General features: G+C 33.0%; 1 long non-coding RNA gene across 1 annotated transcript in view; it reads left to right on the top strand.

Annotated features, from left to right (window-relative positions):
• LOC126932044 (uncharacterized) overlaps positions 1 to 27242 on the top strand; it is a 71284-nt gene that overhangs the window by 25799 nt on the left and 18243 nt on the right. Inside the window, exon 2 of the long non-coding RNA XR_007718093.1 lies at positions 4845 to 4970. This is a non-coding gene — a long non-coding RNA (uncharacterized LOC126932044). The remainder of the gene's footprint in view (positions 1 to 4844; positions 4971 to 27242) is intronic.

Genomic DNA, 27242 nt, shown 5'->3' with positions numbered 1-27242 from the left:
CTTTGACCATTTCATTGATCATTTCCCTATGCTTCTTTTCTCTTCAAATAATTATGTTTCAAAAATTTGCAGCTATGCAAACAAAGCTATGTCCTTGGTATCTATTAAGTACAGTGTGCCACAACTGTGCTCTTTGCTAGAAATACACCAATTAATAACGCTGAGATGCTTCCAGTCTGGCAAAAAAACAAAACAAAACAAAACAAAAAGACAGTTTCACAGTTTCATTGTGTTCTTACTATTATTTGGCTGTTTATTGGCACCAATAGTGCTTTCACTTCCAAATTCACTCTATATGTTTCATAGTGATTTTCCCAAGTCCTATTTGGTCAAAATGCCCATTCTTCCAAAGTATTAATAACAATCTCAGCCAGCAATTGGGAGAGCATTGAGTTTTTTCAGCAAAATAACATTAAGGTGTAAATGACGCACAGCCTAGATTTAAAGTATTAGTATCTGGAAGAATATTTTAATTTATTTTTAATACAAAATAATAAATCACTAGAAAAAGAATATTCAAATCTCAAACTGATCTGGAGAATTGTGGACAGGCATTATTTCACCCAGGGAATTTTAAACAGAAGAAGAAGATTTGGGGGACAGTTAATATGTCAATTTATTCCTAAAAGAAACTACTCATCAATTTGGTAGCCATCACATTACAAATTAACTCCAAAGCCAATTTTTAATAAGTAATTTAATCTACTTTTGGCATTTGAAATGTGGGGCTTATCTTCATACGTACACGTACACTTAGTGATTGGAGACAATTGGTATTATAAGTACCCTATGACACAACCTTCCAAAGAGGAGGCTACAATAGAAGACCAAGGATTAGCAAAATTTATATTCAATATGCAAACATTTAGTAGCAAATTGGCACTAAAGAGTCAAACAATGGGTGCTGGTAAACAAGAGGAACTTACTCTCTGAAATTAACTTAGAAAACATATATCATATTAAGTATAAGAAAGTAGCTTCCCACATACACAATATAGAACAAACATTTTATTAATCAATTTAACCATTGTTTTCTCATTTCCTCACTGTCTCATTTGTTGTTTTATGACAGTGATAGATGCTCATGTGGACTTCAAAAAATCATACCATTTTCCTTTCTACCACTGAATTTTCCACGTTGATTCAGTTCATCAATAATACAATCTTGTGATTTAAAGACAGATTTTTAAAATGTGATTTTCACTGCATATTATTTCTTCAAAGAATGTTGTTTATCATATATCATCATATTTGTTTATCCAGTTCTAAAAATAATTTTAACTCACATTTATGTCTGTGATTATAATGCTCATTTCTTGAACTTTTACGTTACAACCTTTCAGTTCTTGCATTTTTCACATGCTCACTTTACTGGTGTATGTATTTACGTATTGATTTCAAGTAGGTGACCTGAATTATTTGAGTCCCTAAAGCATGTATATATTTCTCTGACTTTCCTTTAAAAATGACATTATGGCTGAGTGTACGTTCTTGATACCTCTATAATCTTTTCAAAAACATTGTGAATGGTATTCAACTATCTTATGTCATTTAGTATTGTTTGAGTAAGTGTATAAGAAATCTAACGTTTGTTCTACATCTGACAAACTTTTTTTTTTTTTTTTTTTGGTCAGCTGCAGAACAAAAGTTAGATTTTATTTTCAGGAAAAGTTTATAATGCTTGTTGTCCACAGCATTATTTGGCCTATTTTCTTTCTTTTTTTATTACGAGAGATTTAGTCCCATCCATATTTTCGCCAAAAACAGGTTATGTGGTGGTCCTTATCTTGTCCATCAAGCCCTTTTTCCCAAAGGATAACTGAAGGAGATCACATACATTCCAACTTACTGAGTCTGACAGACATTCATCTGATGAGATCCTCTTCAGCTGAGGTAGAACCTTTTATTTCTCCCACTATTCTCACTATTATAACTGATAAAGTGCAGTAACTTTCATTTTTCATCATGTAAAGCGGCCATGGACCTTGATGTCTATGTTTATTGCCTCGAATGTTTTATAAATGAAGTCAATAAATCACTTCCTCCCTCCACATCCACTCGCTAGCATTCTCCCAATTCTTATCTCATTTGTTCTATGATGGAGAATGAAAAAATAATATATTGTGTGGGAAAGTGAGATGAGAGATACCTTAGTATATTAATATTCTCTGTTGTATAAAGTTATTCCAAAACATAGGGGCTTAAATAATAAAAAGTGTTTATCACCTCACACTATTTATATTGCTCAGAAATTTGGGAGGGAGTTAGTTGGTTAGATTTTGCTCAGGATTTCTCAAGGTTTTATAGCCAAGTATTAGCAAGATATGCTGTCATTTTAAGGCTTGATGGGGCTGGAAGATTCAGCTCCAGGATTGTTCACTCACATGACTGGCAAGTCTGTACTTCCTGTGGGAAATATGTCATGATTCCTTGACATATGGATTGTTCTATAGTTCCATAGATTTGCTGGGATATCCAGATCATAGTCTTGGTGTCCACAGGAGTGAGTGCTCCAAGAGGGAGCAAGATAAAAGTAGTAATAAAATGTCTTGAATGTTTTCAACTTGGAAGTCACACACTATAATGTTTACAATGTACTACTATAAGTTACATAGGCAAGGCCTATATTCAGTGAGGAGGAAACTGACTATACATGAATGTGACTATCAGGCTAAAGGAATCATTTGAAGCTTTAAAAAATATTTACAGATTTAGGAGGTACAAGTGTAGTTTTGTTACATGGACACATTATGTAGTGCAAAGTCTGGGCTTTTAATATACCCATCACCTAAATAGTGAATATTGTGCCCAATAGGTAATCATTCAACTCTCACCCTCACTTCCACCCTTCCACCTTTTGGAGTCTTCAGTGTCTGTTATGCCCTTCTGTATGTTCACGTGGACCCGTTGTTAAGCTCCCACTTCTAAGCAGGAATTTGACTTTCTGTTTCTGAGCTATTTCACATAGAGAAATGGCCTCCAGCTCTATCCATGTTGCTGCAAAAGACATGATTTAATTTTCTTTTAGGGCTACATAGTATTCCATGGTGCATTTCTGTTTGTGTTTCATATTTTTTTCTAAATCCAATCATCTGTTGATGAACACGGGTTGATTCCATGACTTTCTATTATGAATAGTACTATGATAAATATTTGAATGCAGGCATCTTTTTCATATGAGTTCTTTCCGTTTGGGTAGATATTCAGTAATGGGATTGTTGGATCAAACACTAGTTTCTTTTCAGTTACTCGAGAAATCTCCATACTGTTTTCCAAAGAGGTTGTATTAAGTTCCATCCCACCAACAGCATATGAGGGTTCCTTTCTCTCAGCATCTTTGTCAACACGAGTTTTTAATAATAAACATTCTGATTGGTGTGAGATGGCATCTTATTGTGGTTTAAATTTTCATGTCTCTGATGATTAGTAATGTGGAGCATTTTTTTCATGTTTGTTGGCCATTTACATGTATTCTATTGAGAAATGTTTGTTCATGTCCTTTATTCACTTTTTAATAAGGTTATTAGTGTTTTTCTTGTTTAGTTGTTTGAGTTTCTTGTAGATTCTGAATATTAGCCCTTGCTGGATACACACAGTGAAAGAAAATGTTATCCTAACATTATCTGTGTACTTTGCTGATTATTTCTTTTGTTGTGCAGAAACTTTTTAGTTTAATTAGGTCCTATTTGTAAATTTTTTGTTTTCTTGAATTTGCTATCGAGGACTTAGTCATAAATTTTTGCCTAGGCCAACGTCCAGAAAAGTTTTTTTCTTTTTTTCTCTGTGATTTTTATAGTTTTAGGTCTTACATTTAGTTCTTCAGTCCATCTTGAGTTAATTTTTATATATGGTAAGAGATATTGATCCAGTTGAAGGCTGGCACCACACCTAAGTTCCCCACAAAAAGCCAAAACGGTAGAAATTTACTCTCTACTTTTACCTTTGGAGTGGGCCTTGCATTGCTAAGACTCAGAGCAAAGAGTGGCTAAAAGATTAAATTACCTTTTGGTTGACACCCTTAGCCTTTTACTTATAGTCTTTTATCTGTGGCAGTGCTTATGACTTCACTGTCCGTGGGCTTATTGAGTATTTGGGCCTGGTTTCTTAAATGCATTGTGTTTAGTAAATATTTGGTTATGACTGTGATATTGCAAATTCTAGATGTCAATATTATGAGTTTTCAAATTAATGTCTTTATATGTAATCTCAGAGAAATTGACCCAGTTATTATTTGTCATATGCTTTTATTTTCCTAATAAAAGTAAGCTTAATTTTGCTAACTTGTGTTATTCAATTATATGTAGAAAAATTAATTAATTAATATTAAGAATGTTAATGTTATTCAGACTGACAGGTGTTTCCAAACCTGACACACAAAGGAAAATTGATCACTATGTATATTTACTCACAATATTATTTTTGTTTTAATTGTTTTATACATATTTTCCATTAATTGTTTTTTAAAAATGTGCATAATAAAAGAACCTCTTCATAAAAAAATGTAAATTCCAGGTGAATGTGCAAAATATATGTAATAAAAGAAAGACTATGCTAGTTGTCAAAGTATGAAAAGTTTGAGATGATACAATTATTAGATAAAACTTTTTTAAACTACAGAGAAAATGTTTTTTATAATTTGTTAATAAGTTAACTTATTTTTAACATTATATTATGATATGTTGAAAAAGAGTAGATTTAAAAGGTGTACTACAAGTCATTTTCATGAGTATTTTAAATAAAGTGGAAGGACTATACTTACATTTTACTTACTGACTTTGATGATATAATGTTTGATAACAGAAATTTTTAGCACTCTATGAATTATTGAACTATTTCATTTCCAGGATTGAAATGCTATTTTTCTTCCCTGGTACAATGTTAAAGCTTTAAACTCTTGTCAATGATGTGATGTTTCATCTGCAATGATCTACACTAGAAAAATAAAAATGTAGTTACTGACAAAAAAGCAGGTAAGATTTTTTTTTTTTTTTTTTTTTTTTTTTTTACTGATTTATGGATATCCTACATTCATATATAATCTTGCTTGAATCCATGTAATTTTCTGGAAGAGTATTGAAAAACTACTAATTTTGTTCAGATATTTGACTATAAACCCACTTTCTATGTTTTATCCCCTAAAGAAACATTAACTGAACTAGTACATATCTTTAGTAAACGATATGACCAGCATTAAGAAAAATCAAGAGGAAAATGTAAATAATTAAAATTACTAACAAAAGTACTAGCAGCTATTAGTTTGGTGCCAAAGTAAATGGTTTTTGCTGTTACTTTTAATGACAAAAGCACAATTACTTTAGCACCAACTGCATACATTGTTATTTTGATTAGAGTGTGATCTGCTTTATGTGATTCGTTTGCTAAAATTCAACTCCAGAAAATATGCACATTTGATATTTTTTAAAGTCTAACTATATTCCTCAGAAAGCTTTGAATCTATCTATCTATTCATTTATATATTCATTTAAATATATTTGTACTTTCTTCTCATTCTGTTTTTCTACCCTAATTAAATTACCATACTTTTTAAACAGAAAATAATTGTTTCATAATATAAGATCACATAGTTGTTTTCAATAAGAAGTATTGTATTGTAAATCCAACTTGTAAACTCAATCATTGTGGAAATATCATTGTGGTACATCGAAATGGACAATTATTTAAAGACATTTCTATAGTTTTTAATAGAATTCAGTCATTAATCTTTCTCTAAATATGAAGCTATACTGTTACTTGAGAAAGACTGCCAACCAAGCTGGTGGCTGAATAATTCATATATTATAAAACTGTGTCTCTTTGTTTTAATATATAGTGTTAATTCTTTTTAAGATATTCATTTTTAAAAGGTATTTACAAACCAAGTTACTCAAATACATGTTATCTTAAATTTCTATGTATAGGAGATGTGTTGCTATGTGTAATGATAATCACCAATATAATGCCAAGTTTTCATAAAATATATAAAGTTTTCAAGAATATTGGTGCATTTATAAAATCAGCAAAAGTTTTAATTTTGAAAACTACTCTTCTGGCTTAGGGACTCCAGGCTTTAGATGCTAATTTTCATTGGTCCTGTACTATTTTTATAGATTTTAGGCATCATAAAGAATACATGGAAAGAGAGAAAGAAGTATGCATATGGCTCTTATGCAACTTATAAAACGTTAATAATATAATCTTTCATATAACATTTGTTCTCTAAGAAATTTTGATATATAAGGATTAAAGTATAAAAGCATAAGGCGACTACTGGTAATACATAAGGCTGAAGAAATGCTAAAAAATATGATCGAACACATGCATTTTGTTATCACCTTCCCAGTTCTGGTAGGTTGCATTTCAGCAGGGGTGGTGGGAAAAATAGTCATATAAATTACCAATTAGTTTTTCAGGAAATTCTAGTGGCAAATTGGCAAGGAATTTTTTTTATTCATCAGAGAGAGAAAGCTTGAATTGTCCCTGGGTCAAACGGATATTGCCAAAGGAAATCAAACTTAAGTTGTTGAAAGTGCGCATCAAAAAAGGCTGCCTGGAGGGACAAGGGCAGCCTTGGAGAAAAAGGCTGAAGGTGTACTACCTGGGATGTGATTGATAAGAGGCTCACCAGTGGGAGCCCAGTTTGAATTGAACATAACAATGGTTCTTATAGCTGAAAATTCCCAAAAAGTCTTGGCATCTTTTTGATATGTCACCAAGTATCAAAGAACTAGATCACAGACTGAGTCAAAAGCAGTGGCAAGAAAAAAACAAAACAAAAAAGACAAAGAAAAAAAATTATCCCTATGCCTAAAAGTGCCAACTTTTTCAGAGAATTTGCATTTTGTATAATAAATAGTAGTAATCACACAACCAAAGAGGTATTCTACTTTTAAGACTGAATAATAGATAACCTATTTTTTTTTAACAAGGAGTTCTTCCTGATATCTTTTTAATCAGACTGTCAATTTCTCCAGGAAGTTTTTCTACTCTTTAGTACCATAGGCTCTGATAATGAGCCATACCAACTTGTTAACAATAAAGAAAACACATTGGAAATGAGTGTGGTTAGATTGTATCATCAATTTTCATGTTTTGATTTCTTTTGTTAAAAGAAAAACTTCAGCTGAATTAAAGTTAAAGGAGTTTAATTGAGCAATGAACGATTCATGAATCAGACATCTCCCAGAATCACAGCAGATTCAGAGACTCTAGGGGTGCATCATGGTCAGAACAAATTTATGGACAAAAAAGTAAAGTGATGTACAGAAATTGGAAGTGAGGTACAGGAATTACTGGAGTGGTTACAGGTTGGCATTTGCCTTATTGGAACACAGTTTGAACACTCAACAGGATATGACTGGTTGAAATGTGGCTGCTGGGATTGGCCAAGACTCAGCTATCATTACAGGTAGTAGTCCTAAGTTAGGTTTTCAATTTTGTCTACCTATTAAGTTAGGTTCCAGTTTGTCAATAAGGACTTCTATATAGATGTATGAGATCCTTCTCAGGCCATATGTACTTCACTTTAGCAATTCCCCTCTTTTGGTCATTTTCTCAATTTTGAGAGATTGAACAAAACTCTTGTCATTGATGTCACTATCAATGCCGTAGGTGTACTTATTTGGTCTTTAAGCCCACTGAGAAATAGTAGAGCAGTGAGTTTTGCAAAGGTAGGAACAATGACTTGAATAGAGGGTACCTCCTTATGTTGGAACATCCTGTTTAGAGGAGAAAAACAAAACCTGATCTGTTCTAGGCACAGTTAACATGACCAATTTCATTTTAGTTTGATTTGGTCTGTTGGTGTCTAGTGCATGAGTTTAGTCTAAAACAATGGCTTCTCATAATTTTGTTTTAAAAATTCTCCCTTTTTGGTCAGGCTCTCACTTAGGTGAAAGTGTGACCACAACTTAGGGCCTTAGCATCATTTTCAGTTACCATCATTTTGAGTTTCCTGTCTCAGCACCTCATTCATAGGTTACAGTGTCCTCATGATTGTATACTTCTTTCAACTCTTGTCATTCAGGTAAAGACCGACCGTTTGACATTCTAGGGGTGGCTGAATGCAAACATTTAGAACCTTTGAGAAAATACAGTGCACCAGGGAAACTATTATTATTACTATTGTTTGGGAGGATAATACCAAGAGTTTGGAGTATGCTCCTTATTCAGACTCCCCATAAACCAAATCACCTAAAATTGAAAAGAGAAAAGAATGAGTTAGATAGGGAGTCTTTTGGTTAATATCCTACAGCTGAATCTCTATAATCTTCATTTAATATAGTTCTTCATAGGCCACAGTGCCAGCCAGCTGCACAGTTAATTTTCTGTTCAACCAATTCAGTTACTTAGCATAACTTTCACAAGAAAATTTAAAGTCTGTTGTGTGACCATAGCCTTTACAGTAGAATCTGCTATAGAGTCTATCATAAGGGCTACATTTCTGGTTATTGCCTCTTTTACTCCAAACCATGGAAAAATGATGCCCTTCTAGAAGAGTGAAGGCCTTCTGGCAATATTCTCTTTAACCCTTGATGTGGGTGAGAATAGTAAATCAATGTTCTGTTTCTGACTGAATATGAAGAAAAGTATGTACCATTAAACTTTCTCACCTGAATTGGGCCTTCATCTTTTATCTATGTATAAGGTTGGCTACAAAATCCTTTACAAAAAAAAGTACACCTCATAAGTGCACAAAACAGACTCCTTTCTTATTTCCATTATTCATAGAGGCATAAACAAGAAAAAAAGTTCAAAGATAAGAGTCTCATGATAGTAGAGAAGTCTTGAACCATGCCAGCCAGCTGCACAGTTAATTTTCTGTTCAACCAATTCAGTTACTTAGCATAACTTTCACAAGAAAATTTAAAGTCTGTTGTGTGACCATAGGCTTTACAGTAGAATCTGCTATAGAGTCTATCATAAGGGCTACATTTCTGGTTATTGCCTCTTTTACTCCAAACCATGGAAAAATGATGTTCATTCAAATTGTATATCTAAAAATTTCAGTATTGTCTGATGTAGCAAAGTTTGGCAAAGTATTTACTTGTTAATTAAATAATTGTCATTCTATTTGTGTTATCAGTTTTATAAACCAGTCAGTCTTTTTATTAAAGTTTTAGGAATTCTTACCCAGTCCAATTCTTGGGGAATTAGGGAATTCATGGGAAATTCTTACACATGATATGATTTTATATTTATTAGAAGCCTGTATTCAAGAGTGCTTTCTGGGTCCTTTCCATCCTTTAATGAACCTCCTAAAAGATACCATATTCTAGGATTTTATGTGCTTATGAAGTTTTCAGGAACTGCATCAGCATTAAGCAATTAATTGTGAAAATGACTTTAAATAGTTATAAAGACACAATAGACAAGGAGATTTGGTTATTTCTGTGGTCTACAAAAACTTAACCATAATTATGATAGATAACAAATACTCAGAAATATTAGAACTTTAGAAATCCCATACAATTTTGGAATATGTTGATGACATATGCTAAAATATAAACTAAAATATAAAGAAGGTTAAACATTATCTCTTAGCTTGACACTGCTTCCCATGCAACCTAACATATCAAATAGCCCTGTTTACCTCTCTTTTGGGTGCTTCGGGGACCCTCTGTAGCACCCCAAAGTTAGAGGTCAGAAAAGATAATTTTCATCCTGAAATTTGACTTTGGGAAGCCTATCAGATATGTGAAAGGTCTAAAACATTTGATATTATGAAATAGAATTCCAGGTCACCATAAATCATTTATTTAGCCAAAATAAAGACTCAAAATGTTTTAAAAAGGCAAAAACTTTTACTCATTGATAGAGGGAAGATTTAGCTTTCCAAATAATCTGTCTCTTGTCTTTCTATTCTTTTTTCAGTAATTTATTCAAAAAGCAAACAAAAATTTGTCATCATGCTTTAATATTACATGGAAATCTTGTTCAAGAGAGAGAGCCAAATGTCACCCTTGCATTAGTCTACTATTAATGTCTACTTCAATTTTTAATAAAATCTTATCGACAAATCTATCCAATCTTAATCAGTTTTACCATAAGGTGAGATTATCATAAACATATTATAACCCTTTACAATTTGTGTGAAAGAGCAGATTGGTGCTCTAAGAAAAACCTGCTGTGCTTTTGTTCCAATGTTCAATTTAGAGAAAAACTTAATAATACCCCTTTAACTATAGCTAATGTTCACAGAGAATTTCTTTTTACAAGATCATATTTTCACAAACCTTCTATAACTTTTTCAAATATTTAGCTTTATTTTATCAAATTTAAAACAATTCTTTAGCCTTGTAATCTAGGCAAAAGCATCCACATCTCCATGCCTTCTTATAATTTTTTACCAAAAACACATTTCACTTTCCTTACACACCTGGCATGTAAAACTGGTTTTTTTTAGTAATCTCAATTACATGTTACAATATTAAATCTTAGCGGCTTTTATTTTTGGTGAAAACCTTGGTAAGTAGGAAATTCTAGTTATGTACTAGGTGTGAGGCCTAGGACACAGACAGAAGTGCAGATAAGGTCTGACTTTTTCCAGTCTTTCCAGAGAAGTTAAGCGGAGTGGCTAACTTCACCACTTGTCATATGCCTTACCTAGCTGTAAAGCAGGCAAGTTGTACAGCATTTTTTGCATCAATTCTCTTTCACAAATTCTTTCATGACTCATGCTGACCTTCTAAGACATGCTTGAACTTTCTGACTTGTCCCAACTATCCCTCTTTTTAAAAAACTAGTCATTTTATTTCAGAACAAGAATTTACCACACAAGAAAGATCTTTTCTTATATAAAATCTCTTTTGTTTATAACCTTATTTGCATGACTAGGGGACATGGCTAATTCCACATTTCCCAGGCCTTATCTAGAGTCTAGTGCTTCAAAATATGTAAATTGAACAATGTTTAAAAGTCAAAGAAGCAGTTTATAACCTTAAGGTGTTTAGCAAATCTAATATGTGACCTGCATAATCTAAACCAAATGTTTACATTTTTGAAGATATTTTTATTTAACCAATAATCTTTAAAACTGTCTTTAGTTCCCAAAGACTACTAAAGTCACATAAACTAAAAGGCATTACAGTTTTTACTTGTTTTTCAAAACATTTGATCTAACCAATTATTTTTCTTTAAGTTAATTAATTAGAGCTCTTTTATATAAACATCACACACACAACACATATATAACTACACAGACAGAAGAAGATCCAGTAATTGTAGGATTTTTCATTTGCTAGTTTTTAAGTTTTTTCATTGGATTATTAGCTTTAAGGTGGAGTACTTTTAAATCTCTTACTACCTCACTTTAGCCATGCCCAACTGCCAATATATCTGGCTTTTGAACTTTATCAAAAGTAACCTCTCAGGTTCTTACAGAAAGGAAAATTCAAGACAGTTCATGAAGAGGAAGATAATTAACAAATGGTGAAAGTCATGCAGATATCAATCCAGAAAGGATTCATTTCCTGAGCCAGGAATTGAACCCTGGCTGCCATTGTGACGGTGGAGACAAAGAGAAAGTACTGCCACGTGGTTTTCTCATTGGAACAAAAACAAAAACTCATGGTCCCTAGAACATAACTGAACAGTTTGCTGGGTCATCTTGATCAGAGGGCTTATAGGTGTCCTAGCTCACATTCTATGCTAAGGTACCCATCTTTATGACAGAAAGATACAGAAGATGAATTCATAGTACAAAGTACACCAGATTCACTACAGCTTAAGATTAGCCTCAGAATTCTTTTTTGCATTAATCAAAACTTTACAGAGGAGATAAAGAGTGATTTTTACCATTCATTAAACCAGTTGGCACAGAGAGAGACAGAGGTCAGCAGTCTAACCGGTAAGAAATTCTTACTCTTTTGCTGGCATGTCATGTTCTGCGTTCCCCTTTCCTGAGCAGCCCTGGTGACCCTGCTTGCTACACTGTAGTTCCAGGAGCCAAGCTGCATCACAAAGAAAAATCATGAAACCACAGGCAAAATCTTCTCAGTTTTGCAAAATGCTTCCCAAGGGGTTGTATGGGGTAACCAAATTAGCATTTTCCATTCTGGTCAGTGCAAAATATGAGTGACAAACATAGACTTTAATTAGCTACTCTGCTTAGCACCCAATATCAAACTAGCAAGTCTCCAACTTGCCCCTTGATGGGCCCCATCCTGTCTAAATGATCTTAGAAGCTTCTGCATATTAATAGGCATCCCTAGGTGACACTAATTTGCAAGCTCTCATTTTTAAATACACTTTGGTGTGTTGTTCATTTGGCACGTTCCACTGTAAGTTTTCTTTAGTAAGATTTCACCATTTCTGTAAGACTTTGCTGCTTCCTGGGCCTAATGTATAAGCTGGAAGAAACCCAGTTTTTCAAAAATTAAATATCCATTTTTACCTAATTTATTGGCTTTGCTTTCTGGTTCCCTTGATTAACTCACCCAATGATTTTCTTCCTAGCTAAGCATGCAAGAAAAACGAAACAAAGGGGTAGAATGCAAAAATCCCCATGAATTTTCAAAACCTAAATTTTACAACCCTGCAATATTACCACTTACTACCAGTTTCTTTCTGATCCAGTCATATGTAAGAGACCTCTAACTGGATCCAAGCCAGTTAATTACAAGATCAAATTTGATCCTGGACCCAGTCCAGTTTCTGTCATGACTTCCAAACTCAATATGGAACAAAATTTGCTCAACTAAACTTGTAGAGCTGAAAACACAAATCCATGGAGTTCTGAAATTTGAGAGAGGACTTACCACAATTCCCACCTGCTCTGAGAGTTCAAAGGACACAGTGGGTCCAGCAGGTCCCTTGCTTGTTCACTCTGCTCATGGGAGTTGTTAGCAGCTGTACTTCAGACCCCATTTTGGTTACATCTGTTTAAAAAAAAAAATAACTTTCAGGCAAACTAAATTTAAAGAAGTTTAATTGAACAATTTGTGAATCAGGCAGCCCCCAGAATCACAACAGTTTGAGAGAGACTCCAGGGGTGCCTTGTGGTAAGAACAAATTTATAGACAAATAAAGTAAAGTGACATATAAAAATCAGAAGTGAGGTACAGGAATAGCTGAATTGGTTATTATAGGGATGGGGGGGCAGAAAAATTCTAGGCAGAAAAATGCAAGTACCCAACAAAACCCTACCCTCAAACTGAAAAACGTAAAACAGTAGCTCAAAGTGAGAACTTGTATCCCTATTGCCTTTTCCTAAACTACCCATGGCCTGCCCCACCCTACATCCTGTGCCTGTAAAGACCCCAGACTCAGCTGACAGAGAGGAGAAACAGCTGGATGTTGGGGACTAAGGCTGGACATCGGAGAGAAACGGCTTGACTTCTGAGGGACAGCTTGATGGTGTAACTTCAGAGAATAATCTAAAGGGGAAGATTCTTCATGGGAAGATTACTTGCCCACCCCATACCTTTTTCAGCTCCCCTACCTGCTGAGAGCTACTTTCATCAGCAATAACATCCCACACATTTGCCATCCTTCAATTTGTTTGTGTGACTTTCTTTTTCCTGGACATCAGACAAGAGCTCAGGAGCCACAAATATGGATACAAAAGGCTCTCACACTGGCCCTTTGCCCTCACTGGCAGAAGGCAGCTGCCTCAAGCTCAAAAGTAGAGGGCCCATTGAGCTGTGAACACTTAAGCAATCCAGGGACAGCAGAGATAAAGAGCAATGGATGCTCCCACAGGGCCAACATGGAGTTTGCTCCTGCTAGCACCTAGAAGCACCTGCTGTGGCTCCTGCACCCACTCATCTGTGTGCTCCCTCCCATGAAGGGTGAAACACAGCGGGTCCAAGTGAGCACTCCAGTTCTCACCTCATTTGCTCTCGCTGTTCCTCCCACAAAGAGTTGAGAGTGGCAGGCTGAGTAAAGGAAATGAGACCCCTATCGAGAGTCCCATGACGGGGTAACAGAAATCCTCCTTCAGGTACAGGTTGGTGTTTGCCTTATTTGAACACAGTTTGAACACTCAGCAGTGTACGAGTGGTTGACATGTGGCTTCTGAGATTGGCCAAGACTCAGCTGTTGTTACAGGCGCATACTTCTAAGTTAGGTTTTCAATCTTGTCTCCCTATTAAGTTAGGTTGCAGTTCATCCACAATGATTCAAATATAGAAGTATGAAATCCTTTTCAGGCCATATTTAGTTTTTATTATGACTTTAAATGTACCTCAGAACCACCATTAAATGAGAGATAGGCTTGGTGGGTGGAGTTATGAGCTATAACCTAGTTTGATTAGGAACAGCTTCTTTGATGGTTAATTATATGTTTAATGTTTTAGTATTTCTTAAATAAAAGTTTTCAAGGCTAAATGCATTATAATAAAATTGCTTGAAATAAATTAAAACTGGGAACAAAATCGGTTTACTCACATGGAATCATATAAATATTAAAAAGAAGGTCAAATATCAGTGATTACATGTAAAAAACAGTTTACAATGTATCTAAAAAATAAGCATGTATTAATAACTGATAAGTTAACCATTTTGTCCAAATAAATTATTTTATTAAAATAGTTTATTCTTCGTTTCTAAGAGATGTGATTTGTAATTTAATAAAGAAGTGCCAATAAGAATCAGAGATTAAAAGTGTAAAAACCAATTCACTACAATTAGAAAAAAATGATTTGACACAATTTCCTTATGTTGCTGGGACTCAATTTTTATATTTTGCTTAATACATTTTTTGAAGTTTTAATTGCATTTGAATTGGCTCATTTTAGTGAATGATTTTTTATTCATTCAGTCTAGTTTTCTCTGTTCCTCTTCAATTTCTTTTCCTAATTATATTCCGTGAAATGAAAGTCAACTAGATTTTGTATGCTGTGAAGCAGAGCCAATGATGCCAAATATAATTTTAACATTATTGTCTATTCTTAATGTATAATTTAAAAAATTAACCTGTTATGTTGTTGTGAAAATATGCTACGAGGATAAATTAGTATGTCTGCAGAAATTTGCTTTATTTTTCTGATTCTTCTCTCCCTAAAGTGTTCACCTAATATAATTAAAATTTTTTCTCATTGGAACAAAAACAAAAAGTTAATATTGTGAATTACATGCTTATCAGTTATCAATACAATAAATTATATTAATCATGCAATTTACATTTCCAAAGTTTGCTTTGTAAGAGATATATTATAAAGGCATGCATTTTGTTTATTTAGTTTAAATATTACTTTTCCTACAAAAAATTTAAATACATATTTTAGTCATTTTAAGATATCAGCCAATCAAAGAAAACAAGCCTTATAAAAGTTCACATGTTAAAAATTATAGTAGAGCACAGAGCGAAATGACTTCCCTGCTTTTAGTGTATTTTGAATTTGTGATGAGAAAAGACTCAAGAGGAAAATAAGCTGGATTTAACACAGCTCAACATCATCTCAAATATTTAAGTACAATAGATGTTTCTTTGGGAAAGCTGTAATTTGAGGTCCATTATTATTTGCTTTTCTGTAGATTTCATTTCAATATAAAGAGCAGGTTATATTTGGAAGGAAGTAGTTATTTCATTTTTCTATTATCATTAGAAACATCACCTTTGGTGAAAAAAATTAAAAAGAGATTGTGGCAAATGGTCATAAATTGGGTCAGGGAAAAAGGTTATCTTAAGGTCAGGGAGTCAGTCTGCTGTGGCTTCCCAGAGACGGCCAAAACTCTTCAAGTGATGCCAAGATGATAACTCCGGACAAGTTGAACCCACACAAGTATAGGGTAAGAAAGTGGTGATAAGACTTTAGTAAAAATTTCATATTAAATCTTGCCTCAAAATCTAGACATGTACTGCTTTGTGGAATTAGGAATATGAATAGTAAAAGACAAGTTGAAGTTTTTTGAATTTTGCTATTTATGTAAAAAAATTTCAAAGAATACTATAACTGTAATGATGACTTATTTTAGTATTAAAATACAGAGATGTTAATATAAAATGTTGAGTACAAATACTATATTTTAATTTTCATGTTAAGAATTTATGCAGAAACTTTGGAGAAATATTTAAAGTTTGTTTTTCCTGATACTAGATGTCAGAGTTATAATATAAAGGAAAAATTATATTAAAATCAAGAGTTTTTAATTTCATTGTCATTTGCTTTTATTTTTAATAGTTTAATACACATTCAAAGGTTTCCCCCGAGAAATGTGTGTCAGAGATATGCAACTTACTGTTCATATTAGTTATTCTCATATCAATGAATTTGCATAATGCCAGCTGTTCCTTTATTAAAGTTGTCTTAATACTTATGAAAGATAGCAAAATGCTCAAGGCAGTAAGGAACTGAGTCTTCTTATTGTGCATGACATAGGTAGAGCTGAGATATTAAAAATATTTAACTTAAATTTTTAAACATTTAAAAAATATATTTTGATTTTGAAAAATAAGACATGTTTGGATAAAACCAAAGTTGTAATCTCCAGCAGATTTTTAAAAAATATTGGGGATATGCAAAATCATTAACCTGCTGTCTGTTGAAATGTGTGATCCTGTTAAAACTGCACACACACTTTGTGTCTGTGCATTTGAATGGGCCAGGGGAAGAAAGGGAATGAGTCAGTTAGATAATATTTAAGCTTCCAATGGATCGAGTCTTTGGTACAAATAGGGTTAAGAGAACTGTGTTATTTCAAATCTAACCCATTCAGGGAGAAAATCTATATTTTAAATATAAATATCCATTTTAAAATTCAAGTCAAGAAACTGTTATGATGTACCTATTAATCAACCAAACAAATGAAATACTTTTACAAATCACATCCTTAGTCCAAAAAGTTGGAGTTTGATGAAAAACAGCAAATTTTCACTTTGAAAGAAAACAAAAGAGATTAATGCTGAATCTAACTGTATGCAACTACAGGGAAAACTGGGGTGACAAAACTGATAATTATTTTATAGTCATTACTGTCAAAAAAAAAAAGTCATGCTATATCCCAGACTACAAACAAGCTATTGACATAGCTCTCCTGCAGTATAGGGAAATGTGCTTGAATTTATTTTTCTGATGACAATTGCAAGCAATATAATAGTTTGTGTAATTGGCTAATTGCAGGTTCGGTGAGCCTTGCTTGTCGTAAAATGATGGGCAGGTGGCTAATGGTTGTTAAAATTATTTCCACACAAAATAAAATGTATGGGTTTAAAATTGAGGTTGTAAAGAGAAAAGTCATTCTTGTTAAATTCTGGCTTTAGTTATTTAACACAGATTTAACAACTGTGTACAAGAGTATCAAAACCATTATATCTTGTAAAATGTCCTATTTTGCAAGAGATTTTTCACAATTAAAGCATTTTCTCACAAAAGTTGTGGGAAAAAGTAGTGGGAAGTATCTTGATGAGGTAGGGAAGCATTTTTAGATTTCACATCATGAGACATTTGTTAATTAATGTGTTAATTCAGAGAAAAATACCAAATAATTGGCAACTACAAATTTGCTTTATTTTTGACAGAGTGACTTCAAACAGAGATGGAAGTACTTGGGATTCTTTATAAGATCAGATTGAGAGTTCTAATGCTTCAGGTTAAAAAACATATAACTATATGCCAAAGAGCAAAAGTTCTGAGCAAAGCAACATGACATAAATGTTTTCTGAACAATATTCCTTTCCTGAGAATAACACTAAGATTCTTACTTTCTTCAGAATATTTTGGGGCAGAAAACATGAAGTAATTAATGATCTTCATGGTTTTGTTAAAAAAAAACTTTTCAGAAGCCTATTAAAATACCATTTGTGAAAACATTGACATTATCTGTGCAGTACAATTGATTGTAGGTGGCCTTCTCTTTTCATCAATCAATTTGTATTTGAAATTTTAGGATATAGCATTACAGTTGATTTGCCATCTTATTGGCGGTAATACATTTAAGTTTATGACATTTCCGTAAAGAAAGCATTAGTCATTTTTCTTCCACATTCAGGAATGATAGTGAAGAATGATGTATGTTATAAGAAAATTCCCAAACCATGTTTTGAATGGAGTTTCCTTATTACTATCTTAATTCAATTTATCAGTATATATACACATTTATATGTGTATGTGTATATATGTGTACATATGTAAACATGCATACAAATGTGTATATATACACGTGTGTATATTATTTTATATACATATATAATTAAATGTGCATAAAATTTTAAAACATAAAATTTTTATATAACTTTAAAGTATCTAATTCTCATTGTCAGGAATTTAAAGGGAATGTATCAAAGAAGGTAAATGTTCAGTGGTCTATCTGGACAACAATTTGTTCAGGCTTTAGCTTTGCAATTTTGGAAACTTGTTTTTACCAACCATAAAGGGTTCTGTTTGAACAGTCTCAAATCACATAAATCAAAAAAGATCATTCTATGAATTAAGATGTCTAATTATTTTTATTTCATCATATCAACTGTAACTCTAAAGTACGTAGAATACTATGGTATAAATAATCTTCTGTAAAAGAAAAAGAAAAAGTCCACCAGAGTCATTAGTCTAATATGAAGGTCAGTGTGTCTATGAGGGTATTTCCAGAAGAGATTAGCATTTGAATTGGCAGACTGAATAAATATTGCTCTCACCAATGTGGGTGAACATCATCTAATTCCTTGAAGGTCTGAATAGAAGAACAAAGTGGAGGAAGGGTGAATTTGCTCTCTGCTTGACCTGGGATATCCATTTTTTCCTAGCCTCAGATATTGACACTCCTTGTTCCCAGGGCCTTTGGACTTAGAATGAGACTTGGACCATTGGTTCTGTTGGTTGTCAGGCCTTTGGATTTGGGTTGGAATTACAGACATTCCTGGGCTTTGCCTCTAGCTGTAGAGGACACACTATGGGGCTTCTTAGGATCTATAATTACATTATAGATTGATTAGATAGATAGATAGATAATTACACATAATTGTAGAAACGTAAAGACACAATGCGATTCAGCACTCTCTTTTTCTTTTTTTTTAAATTATACTTTAAGTTCTAGGGTACATGTGCACAACGTGCAGGTTTGTTACATATGTATACATGTGCCATGTTGGTGTGCTGCACCCATTAACTCGTCATCTACATTAGGTATATCTCTCCTAATGCTATCCCTGCCCCCTCTCCCCTCCCCACAATAGGTCCCATTGTGTGATGTTCCCATTCCTGTGTCCAAGTGATCTCATTGTTCAATTCCCACCTATGAGTGAGAACATGCGGTGTTTGGTTTTCTGTTCTTACGATAGTTTGCTGGGAATGATGGTTTCCAGCTGCATCCATGTCCCTACGAAGGACACAAACTCATCCTTTTTTATGGCTGCATAGTATTCCATGGTATATATGTGCCACATTTTCTTAGTCCAGTCTGTCACTGATGGACTTTTGGGTTGATTCCAAGTCTTTGCTATTGTGAATAGTGCCGCAATAAACATACGTGTGCATGTGTCTTTATAGCAGCATGATTTATAATCCTTTGGGTATATACCCAGTAATGGGATGGTTGGGTCAAATGGCATTTCTAGTTCTAGATCCTTGAGGAATCACCACACTATTTTCCACAATGGTTGAACTAGTTTACAGTCCCACCAACAGTGTAAAAGTGTTCCTATTTCTCCACATCCTCTCCAGCACCTGTTGTTTCCTGACTTTTTAATGATCGCCATTCTAACTGGTGTGAGATGGTATCTCATTGCAGTTTGATTTGCATTTGTCTGATGGCCAGTGATGATGAGCATTTTTTCATGTGTCTGTTGGCTTTATAAATGTCTTCTTTTGAGCACTCTCTTTTTCTTATCTCCTTTAACGATCATGACTGCTCCAATGTCAGCAAATTTGAACAAACGCTTTTTATTCTTTCTCCCTCTGTCTTTGTATGTGTGCTCATGTGTACAAATGCACATATATGTGTGCATATATATATACATACAAGTATATCATACACAAACACAAAACAAGTTCTTTATATAATGATAATCATGAAATGCTAATAAATATTTCTAAATAAAGAGAGTTTTTCTAAATTTAATCTTTCAGGCTTTTTTCTTCCCTGATGTTTTTCAACAAGAGAATAATATACTTATTTTTAATTAAAACAAGAAAGTTATGATTTTTCAAAATTAAAGAACAAAGCCTATAACAGATGGGTTGCCTGGTGGAGAGTAGCAGCAGTGTGTCATATATTAAAACACTAAGGATGAAGATAGAATGAGAAGAAGTAGGAGTGATCTCAGAAGCCTAGAGGGGCAATGCTCTATCTATCTATCTATCTATCTATCTATCTATCTATCTATCATCTATCTCAGAACACAAACCTAAATAAATCAAACATTGACAGAACTGAAGGGAACAATAGCAATACAATAGAAGCAGGAAATTTCAATCCTCCAATATTAATATTAAGTACATCAACATAACAGAAACATCAACAAAGAGTGGACTTGAACAGTAGACCAAATGAACTTAATCCACATATACAGAACATTCTACCCAACATCAGCTGACTATACATTCTTCTCAAGCACTAACAGAAAATTCTCCAGGATAGATCACATTAGATCCCAAGATAAGTATTCACAAATTTAAGATGATTGAATTCATCCCAACTATCTTTTCAACTACAATGTAATAAAACTGGAAACTAGTTGCAGAAGGAAACAGGGACATTCACAAATATGTGAACTTTAAATAATGTATTTTTGTCAACCAATAGGTCAAAGGAGAAATTAAAAGGGAAATTAGAAAATAGGGAAAAAAGGGAAATTTTACATCTGAAGATATAAAAGTAAAATGAATATACAAGCCATCAAAACTTATGGGATGCAGCAAAAGCAGTGGTAAGCAGTACTAAGAGTGAAGCTTATTGCAATAAAAATTGTAATTAAAAAGGGAAAGATCTCAAATAAACAACCTAACTGTACACAACAAGAAACTAGAAAAAGAATAACAAATTAATCCCAAATTAGTAGGAAGAAGCATGTAATAAAAATCACAGTGAAAATTAATGAAATAGAGATTAGGAAAACAATAGAAAAAAATTCAATGAAATAAGCTTTCATTGTTTGAAAAGGTAATCAAAGTTGACAAACAGTAGACTATTTTTTCTTTTTTCTTTTCTTTTCTTTCTTTCTTTTTTTTTTTTTTTTGTTTGTTTGTTTTTTGAGACAGAGTCTTGCTCTGTCACCCACACTGGAGTGCAGTGGCGCAATCTTGTCTCACTGCAACCTCCGCTTCCCGGGTTCAAGTGATTCTCCTGTCTCAGTCTCTGGAGTAGCTGGGATTACAGGCATATACCACCACACCCGGCTAGTTTTTATATTTTTAGTAGAGATGGGTTTCACCATGTTGGCCAAACTGGTCTAGAACTCCAGACCTCAGGCGATCCACCCACCTCGGCTTCCCAAATTGCTGGGATTATAGGTGTGAGCCACCGTACCCAGCCTAGACTAATTATTTTTAAAAAGTACATTCGAAGAAATAATTCAGAAATAAAAGCATTGGTAATGAAGAAATGAAAGCAGTGACATCATTATAACTGATACCATAGAAGTAAAAAGGATCATAATGGACATAGATTCATAAGGATCTATGAATAGTTATTCACCAATAAACTGAATAACTGAGAAGAAATGAATGAATTTCTAGAAACCTACAAGCTACTAACGCAGTAGTAACATGAAGAACTAGAAAGTCTGAGGAGACCTACAACTAGCGAAAAGATTGATACAATAACACAAAACCTCTCAAGGAAAAGTCCAGAACCAGATGACTTTACTGGTAAATTTACCCCAAATTTGAAAAAGGTTTGTCAATCCTTCTTAAAGTAATACAATGTTAAAAAGAATGGTATCCTTTTGAACTCTTTTTATAAAGTCAGCATTATCGTGATACCAAAACCAGATAAAGACACTGAAATAAAGAAAAGAAACCTATAGGCCAACAAATCTGATAAATATATGCAAAAATCTTCAACAAAATAGTAAATCAAAAAAATCATACACCATGACCATGTGGGATGTATCCCTGGAATGTAAGAATATTTCAACATATGCAAATCAATTTATGTAATACCCCACATTCAGATTCAAGAAAAAAAAAATCACATTAAATTCTCAACAGATGCATTTTAATTTCAACACTCTTTCATGATAGAACTCCTGACTTAGTAGGTATAGAATGAGTGTTCCTCAACATAATAAAACTCATTGCTGAGAAGTTCACAACTATCATCATAGTCAATACCAAAACTGAAAGTTTTTCCTCTAAGATCAGAAACAAGAAAGGATACTCATGATCTTCACATTATTATTATTATTATTATTAGAGACAAAGTCTCACCCTGTCACTCAGGCTGGTGTGTCACCCAGGCACAATCAGAACTCACTGCAGGCTTGACCTCCCAGGGCTCAGGGAATCTTTTCATGTCAGCCTCCCAAGTAGCTGGGATTATAGGCCATGCAACAACGCCCAACTAATTTTTAAAATTTTTTGAAAAGATAGGGTCTCATTATGTTGACCAGGCTGGTCTCAAACTCCTGTGCTCAAGCAATCCTCTTGCATCAGCCTCCCAAAGTGCTGGGATTACAGGCATGAGCCACCACACCTAGACACTATCTAAGAAACAACAGAATTTGAATTTAACAAATAGAAGTAAGTTTATCTCTGTTTGCAGATGAAATAATCTTCTAAGTTGGAAACCCTTAAGATTAACAAAAAGCTAATAGAACTAATAAAGAAATTTAGCAAAGTGGCAGAATAAAAAATTAACATGCAAAATTAGTAGCATTTATCTGTATGAATATTTTTAAAAATTAAGAAAAAATCTCATTTAAAATAGCATGAAAAGAGTAAAATAGTGTAAAAGAGTTCATTTTTCTCAGCATCCTCACTAGCATTTAATACACATTGTTTTCTTTTTGGTAATAACCGTTCTTACTAAGGTAAGATGATATCTCATTGTCATTTTGATTTGCATTTCCCTGATGATTAGAGATGCTGAGTATTTTTTTTCATATATTGTTGTCCACTTGTATGTCTTTTGAAAACTCTCTATTCAGATCCTTTGCCCATATTTTAATTGAATTATTTTTTATTTTGCTGTGGAGTTAAGTTCCTCATATTTTCTGGACATTAGTCCTTTGTTGGATGAATCATTTGCAAATATGTTCTCATATTTAATCAGTTATCTCTTCATTCTGTTGATTGTTTCCTTTGCTGTGCAGAAGCTTTTTGGCTTAACAAAAATCCCATTTGTCTATTTTGCATTTGTTGCCTGTCCTTCAGAATCTTGCTCATAAGTAAAATCTTTGCCCACGTCAATGTCCTGAAGCATTTCTCCCCCTTTTCTTTCCAGTAGTTAAGATTTTTACAGTTTCAGCTTTTATATTTAAGTATTTAATCCATTTTGAGTTTATTTGCATACTGTTGGTTGGAATGCAAATGGTGTAGCCTTTATGAAAAAGAGTATGGTGATTTATCCAAAAATTACAAACATAACTACCACACCACATCCAAAAAACTGAAACCAGGATCTCAAAAGATATCAGCATTTCTATGTTCATTGTAGCACTATTTACAATAGCCAAGATGTGGAAACAACTGAAATGTCCAATGACAGATGAATGGATTTAAAAATGTGATAAATACATATATTGGGACAGTGGCTGGGTATAGGAAAAGAAAAATGGGAAATTGCTAATCAACAGGCATAAAGTTTCAATTACACAAGTTTAAGAAACTCTATCTGCTGTACATTGTACCTACTTTAAAAAATACTCTGTTGTACACCTAATTTGCAAAAAGTGCAGATCTCACACTGTGTTCTCATCACTATCAAATAAAATTTTTTAAAAGTCCCAAAAAAGTAAAAAATACTTTCACTTGTAAGTATACAAGAGAATGGCACAAAGACTAAAGCAGAGTGCATCATACACAAATAACAGGAGACAACAAAGGGCAGACTGTAATAATATATAGTAATGAAAATGCTAGAAGTAATAACCTTATCTAAAATAAAGTGCTAAGTATTTTTTTAAATTTCAGGCTAGCTGCGTTACCTCCTAATTAGAATGGTGGTCAATCATGGGAAACATTGCACCAACACTAATGTGCAATGTGTGAAAGCTCCTGGCAGGGTTACTTTACTAGTAAGGGAAAAAGAGCTAGAGTTGGAGTGAGAGTTACAGCAAGAATGAGTGAAAAAGAACAAAATATTCAAATATCCTGAAAACAAAAATGTTACTAGCATGTCCATGGGGGAATCGGTTGCTCAAAAAGGAATGAGAACCCGAGTGACATCATATTCTTCATTTGTAAAATCATATTTCTTACCTATAAAACTGAATGTCAGAAGGAAGTAGAAACACTTAAAACAGCTATGGAATAAGAGATCTGAGACCACGAATTTAATTTGCCATCAAGATATCAATTTACATAAAGACAAACAGAAGATATTTTTAATGCAGTGTTTTAGAAAATATGTACAATTTTTGAGAAATACCTCAAGGAAGTACCTCAATCTAATAAAAAATTAAATCAAAGCAATGTTCTCAAGAGGGTAGAAGAGGAAACTGATTAGATTTCTCTAATAGATTATATTTTAAATGAAAAATCAAGATTTGCTTTTTTAAGCAGGCAAAAATTCAATTAAAATAAAACTGATTAAATTATTTATCAAATAGAATATAGAAGCTGAAATCATTTATGATGCACTGGGGGTAAGTACTTTTTAAAATTTCAGGCTAGCTAAATAAACTCTAATTTATTAAAAACTGTGATTTAATATAGGAGATATTATAGGAGAAATTATACTAATTTCAACTTGATAAAATTGGAATTCTCCCAGAAAGATAAATCAACATTATATGAAGAGTATAGATGTCACTACAGCAAAAGTTTTAAGGCTTTTTTTTACATACAAATAATCACTGTTGTTAGACTTATTATATATTATAGAAATTAAACTGCATAATTTAAACTGCTTTTATCAATAAAAACCACTGTATTTAACTAATAAACAATTTCAAACATTTGTCTATTACTTTCAAACACTGTATTTATCTTAGCTCATTTTAAAATAAAACGGTATGATATAAAAATCTTTTGTTTTATTCTTCAGACCTCACCCGGCTCTGAAATATTGTGTGCATTATTTTTTTCTGGCTCTGATAATCCTAACCTCTCTCAACTGTTTGCCAATTTTCTATTTATGAAGTTGGCTTCTTTTAGTCTTAACATGTTGAGACAGTATACACAAAATTAGTTTACAACACCTGGCCTAGAATATTTAGCTCATGAGAAATCCTGTCCCCAAATTATAATAATTTAAAGTTTTATCTCATAACCATGGTATAAAAACGAAGCCGTCTAAGAGTGTTTTCATGAAAGTAGGTATACTAAGAAAAAGTTTATTGATTACCCAAATATATGTAATTCTCCAGTGAGCAGTGCCATTTCTGTTCGTAAGTCTTAGTTCAGCAAAAAGATATGAAATGTACATTGTTGCCAAGAGCCCTTGACTTCTAGATCTGCTTTATATAGACTAGTTTTTAAAGTAGTAACTAAAATAACATCACTGTTCTAAAGAAATCAGGTGGCATAATTACCTAAAAAAGGTTGAGTACTTAACACACTTAATAATGATATTACTTTCTACTTTTAAATTTAAAGTTTAAATATTAACATCTGAAACACAAGTTGTTTTTATTTAATTCCATTTTTTCCCAATGGCAGTTATATAGTTACTTGTCAAAAAATAAGATATTTTGACCTTTTTATAACATATTTATTCTGAAACTCATTTTTTGTTCAAGAATCTGAGGTATACTAATTATACTGTAAGCAAAAAGGAATGTGTTAATAGAATCGAAAACACTTAAAGAAAATAATAAATACCTACACTTCTGGAAGGAATGCTCTGACACCTCAGCAAAAGAGATTCATGGGATTTCTTGTTCTCTAACAAAATTTAATACTATCCATTCCCAACCCTACACAATTCCTGAAACTTAGCTTATTTTTTCATGTGAAATGGTATGATTTGCTTAGTCTAAAATATAGATTGATTCCTCTAAGATCAAGCATTTACCTAACTCATTTTGCTATGACCCATGAGGAAAGATCAAGTTGTTCACAGCTACCTACTAGTAAGATCACATCGTCATATGAAATAGCTCTATAATATTTGTTTGACAAATCCGGGATATTGAAATTAAAATAAAAATAATTAATTTTAATGGAAACTCTATTATATTTGAAATGCTTACATTAGAGATCATTTTGGTTAATTCTGTATCTTCTAATGATCAAGAAAAGCAAAAATGAGTAAAACTGTGTTGTCTTATAATATTTCAGTATTACCTTAAAATACAATGTTTCATTTTGCTTCAAGAATTTACATAACAACAAAACATAAATGAACTGACATTTTTATGCTGATTGAATCTCTTTTCTATCCAACTTTATCTTTCTGTAATTCAAATGTCTTGGATAGTACGCATATGGGGTATTAAGTGACTCTAATTCCATGTATAAATTAATGACACACAAATTTTTAACTCTAGCACTTTCTTTCCCTATAATATCTAATTGCCTACTCAATATAACTAGCTAAATTTTAATAACGATGTAATTTAATATGCCCAAAATCAAAGTCTTATTTCACCAACAAAACATAACCTTCTCATAGTCTTCTCTACTTAATTAAATGTGACACTCCCACACAATGTCTTAGCAGGTCGTGCAGGGTCTCTTCCCCTAAAATATGTCAAATATATGATTAACCACCTTCACTGCTAGTACTCTAATCCAAGAAACCATAATATTTTACTTGGACTTTTTAATCCTAACAGATCTCCATGCTTCCACTGTTGTACATCCCTCGTTGCTTCAAGATACAACAATCAGAATGATCCCTTTAAATACAGATTGGATAGTGTCACTCCTCTCTCTACTCAGTAAGCCAATAGGGTTTTCATTTTTTTGGATTTAACTTTGAACTTCTAACCATGTCTTACAGGATTTCTGTGATCTGTGCCCTGATAATACTTTTTTTTTCTTCCCCACCCTCTGACAGTATGTTCCCATCTATGTGTCCATGTGTTCTCATCATTTAGCTTCCACTTATAAATGAGAACATGCAGTATTGATTTTCTGTTCCTACCCTAGTTTGCTAAGAATGATGGCCTCCAGTGTCATCCATGTCCCTACAAAGGACATAATATCGTTTCTTTCTTTCTTTTTTTTTTTTTTAATACTTTAACTTCTGGGAAACATGTGCAG

This window comes from Macaca thibetana, chromosome 12 (assembly GCF_024542745.1).
Source record: "Macaca thibetana thibetana isolate TM-01 chromosome 12, ASM2454274v1, whole genome shotgun sequence".
Classification (NCBI taxonomy): Eukaryota; Metazoa; Chordata; class Mammalia; order Primates; family Cercopithecidae; genus Macaca; species Macaca thibetana.
Note: the sequence above shows the minus strand (reverse complement) of the source record. Positions and strands in the feature narration are given on the sequence as shown.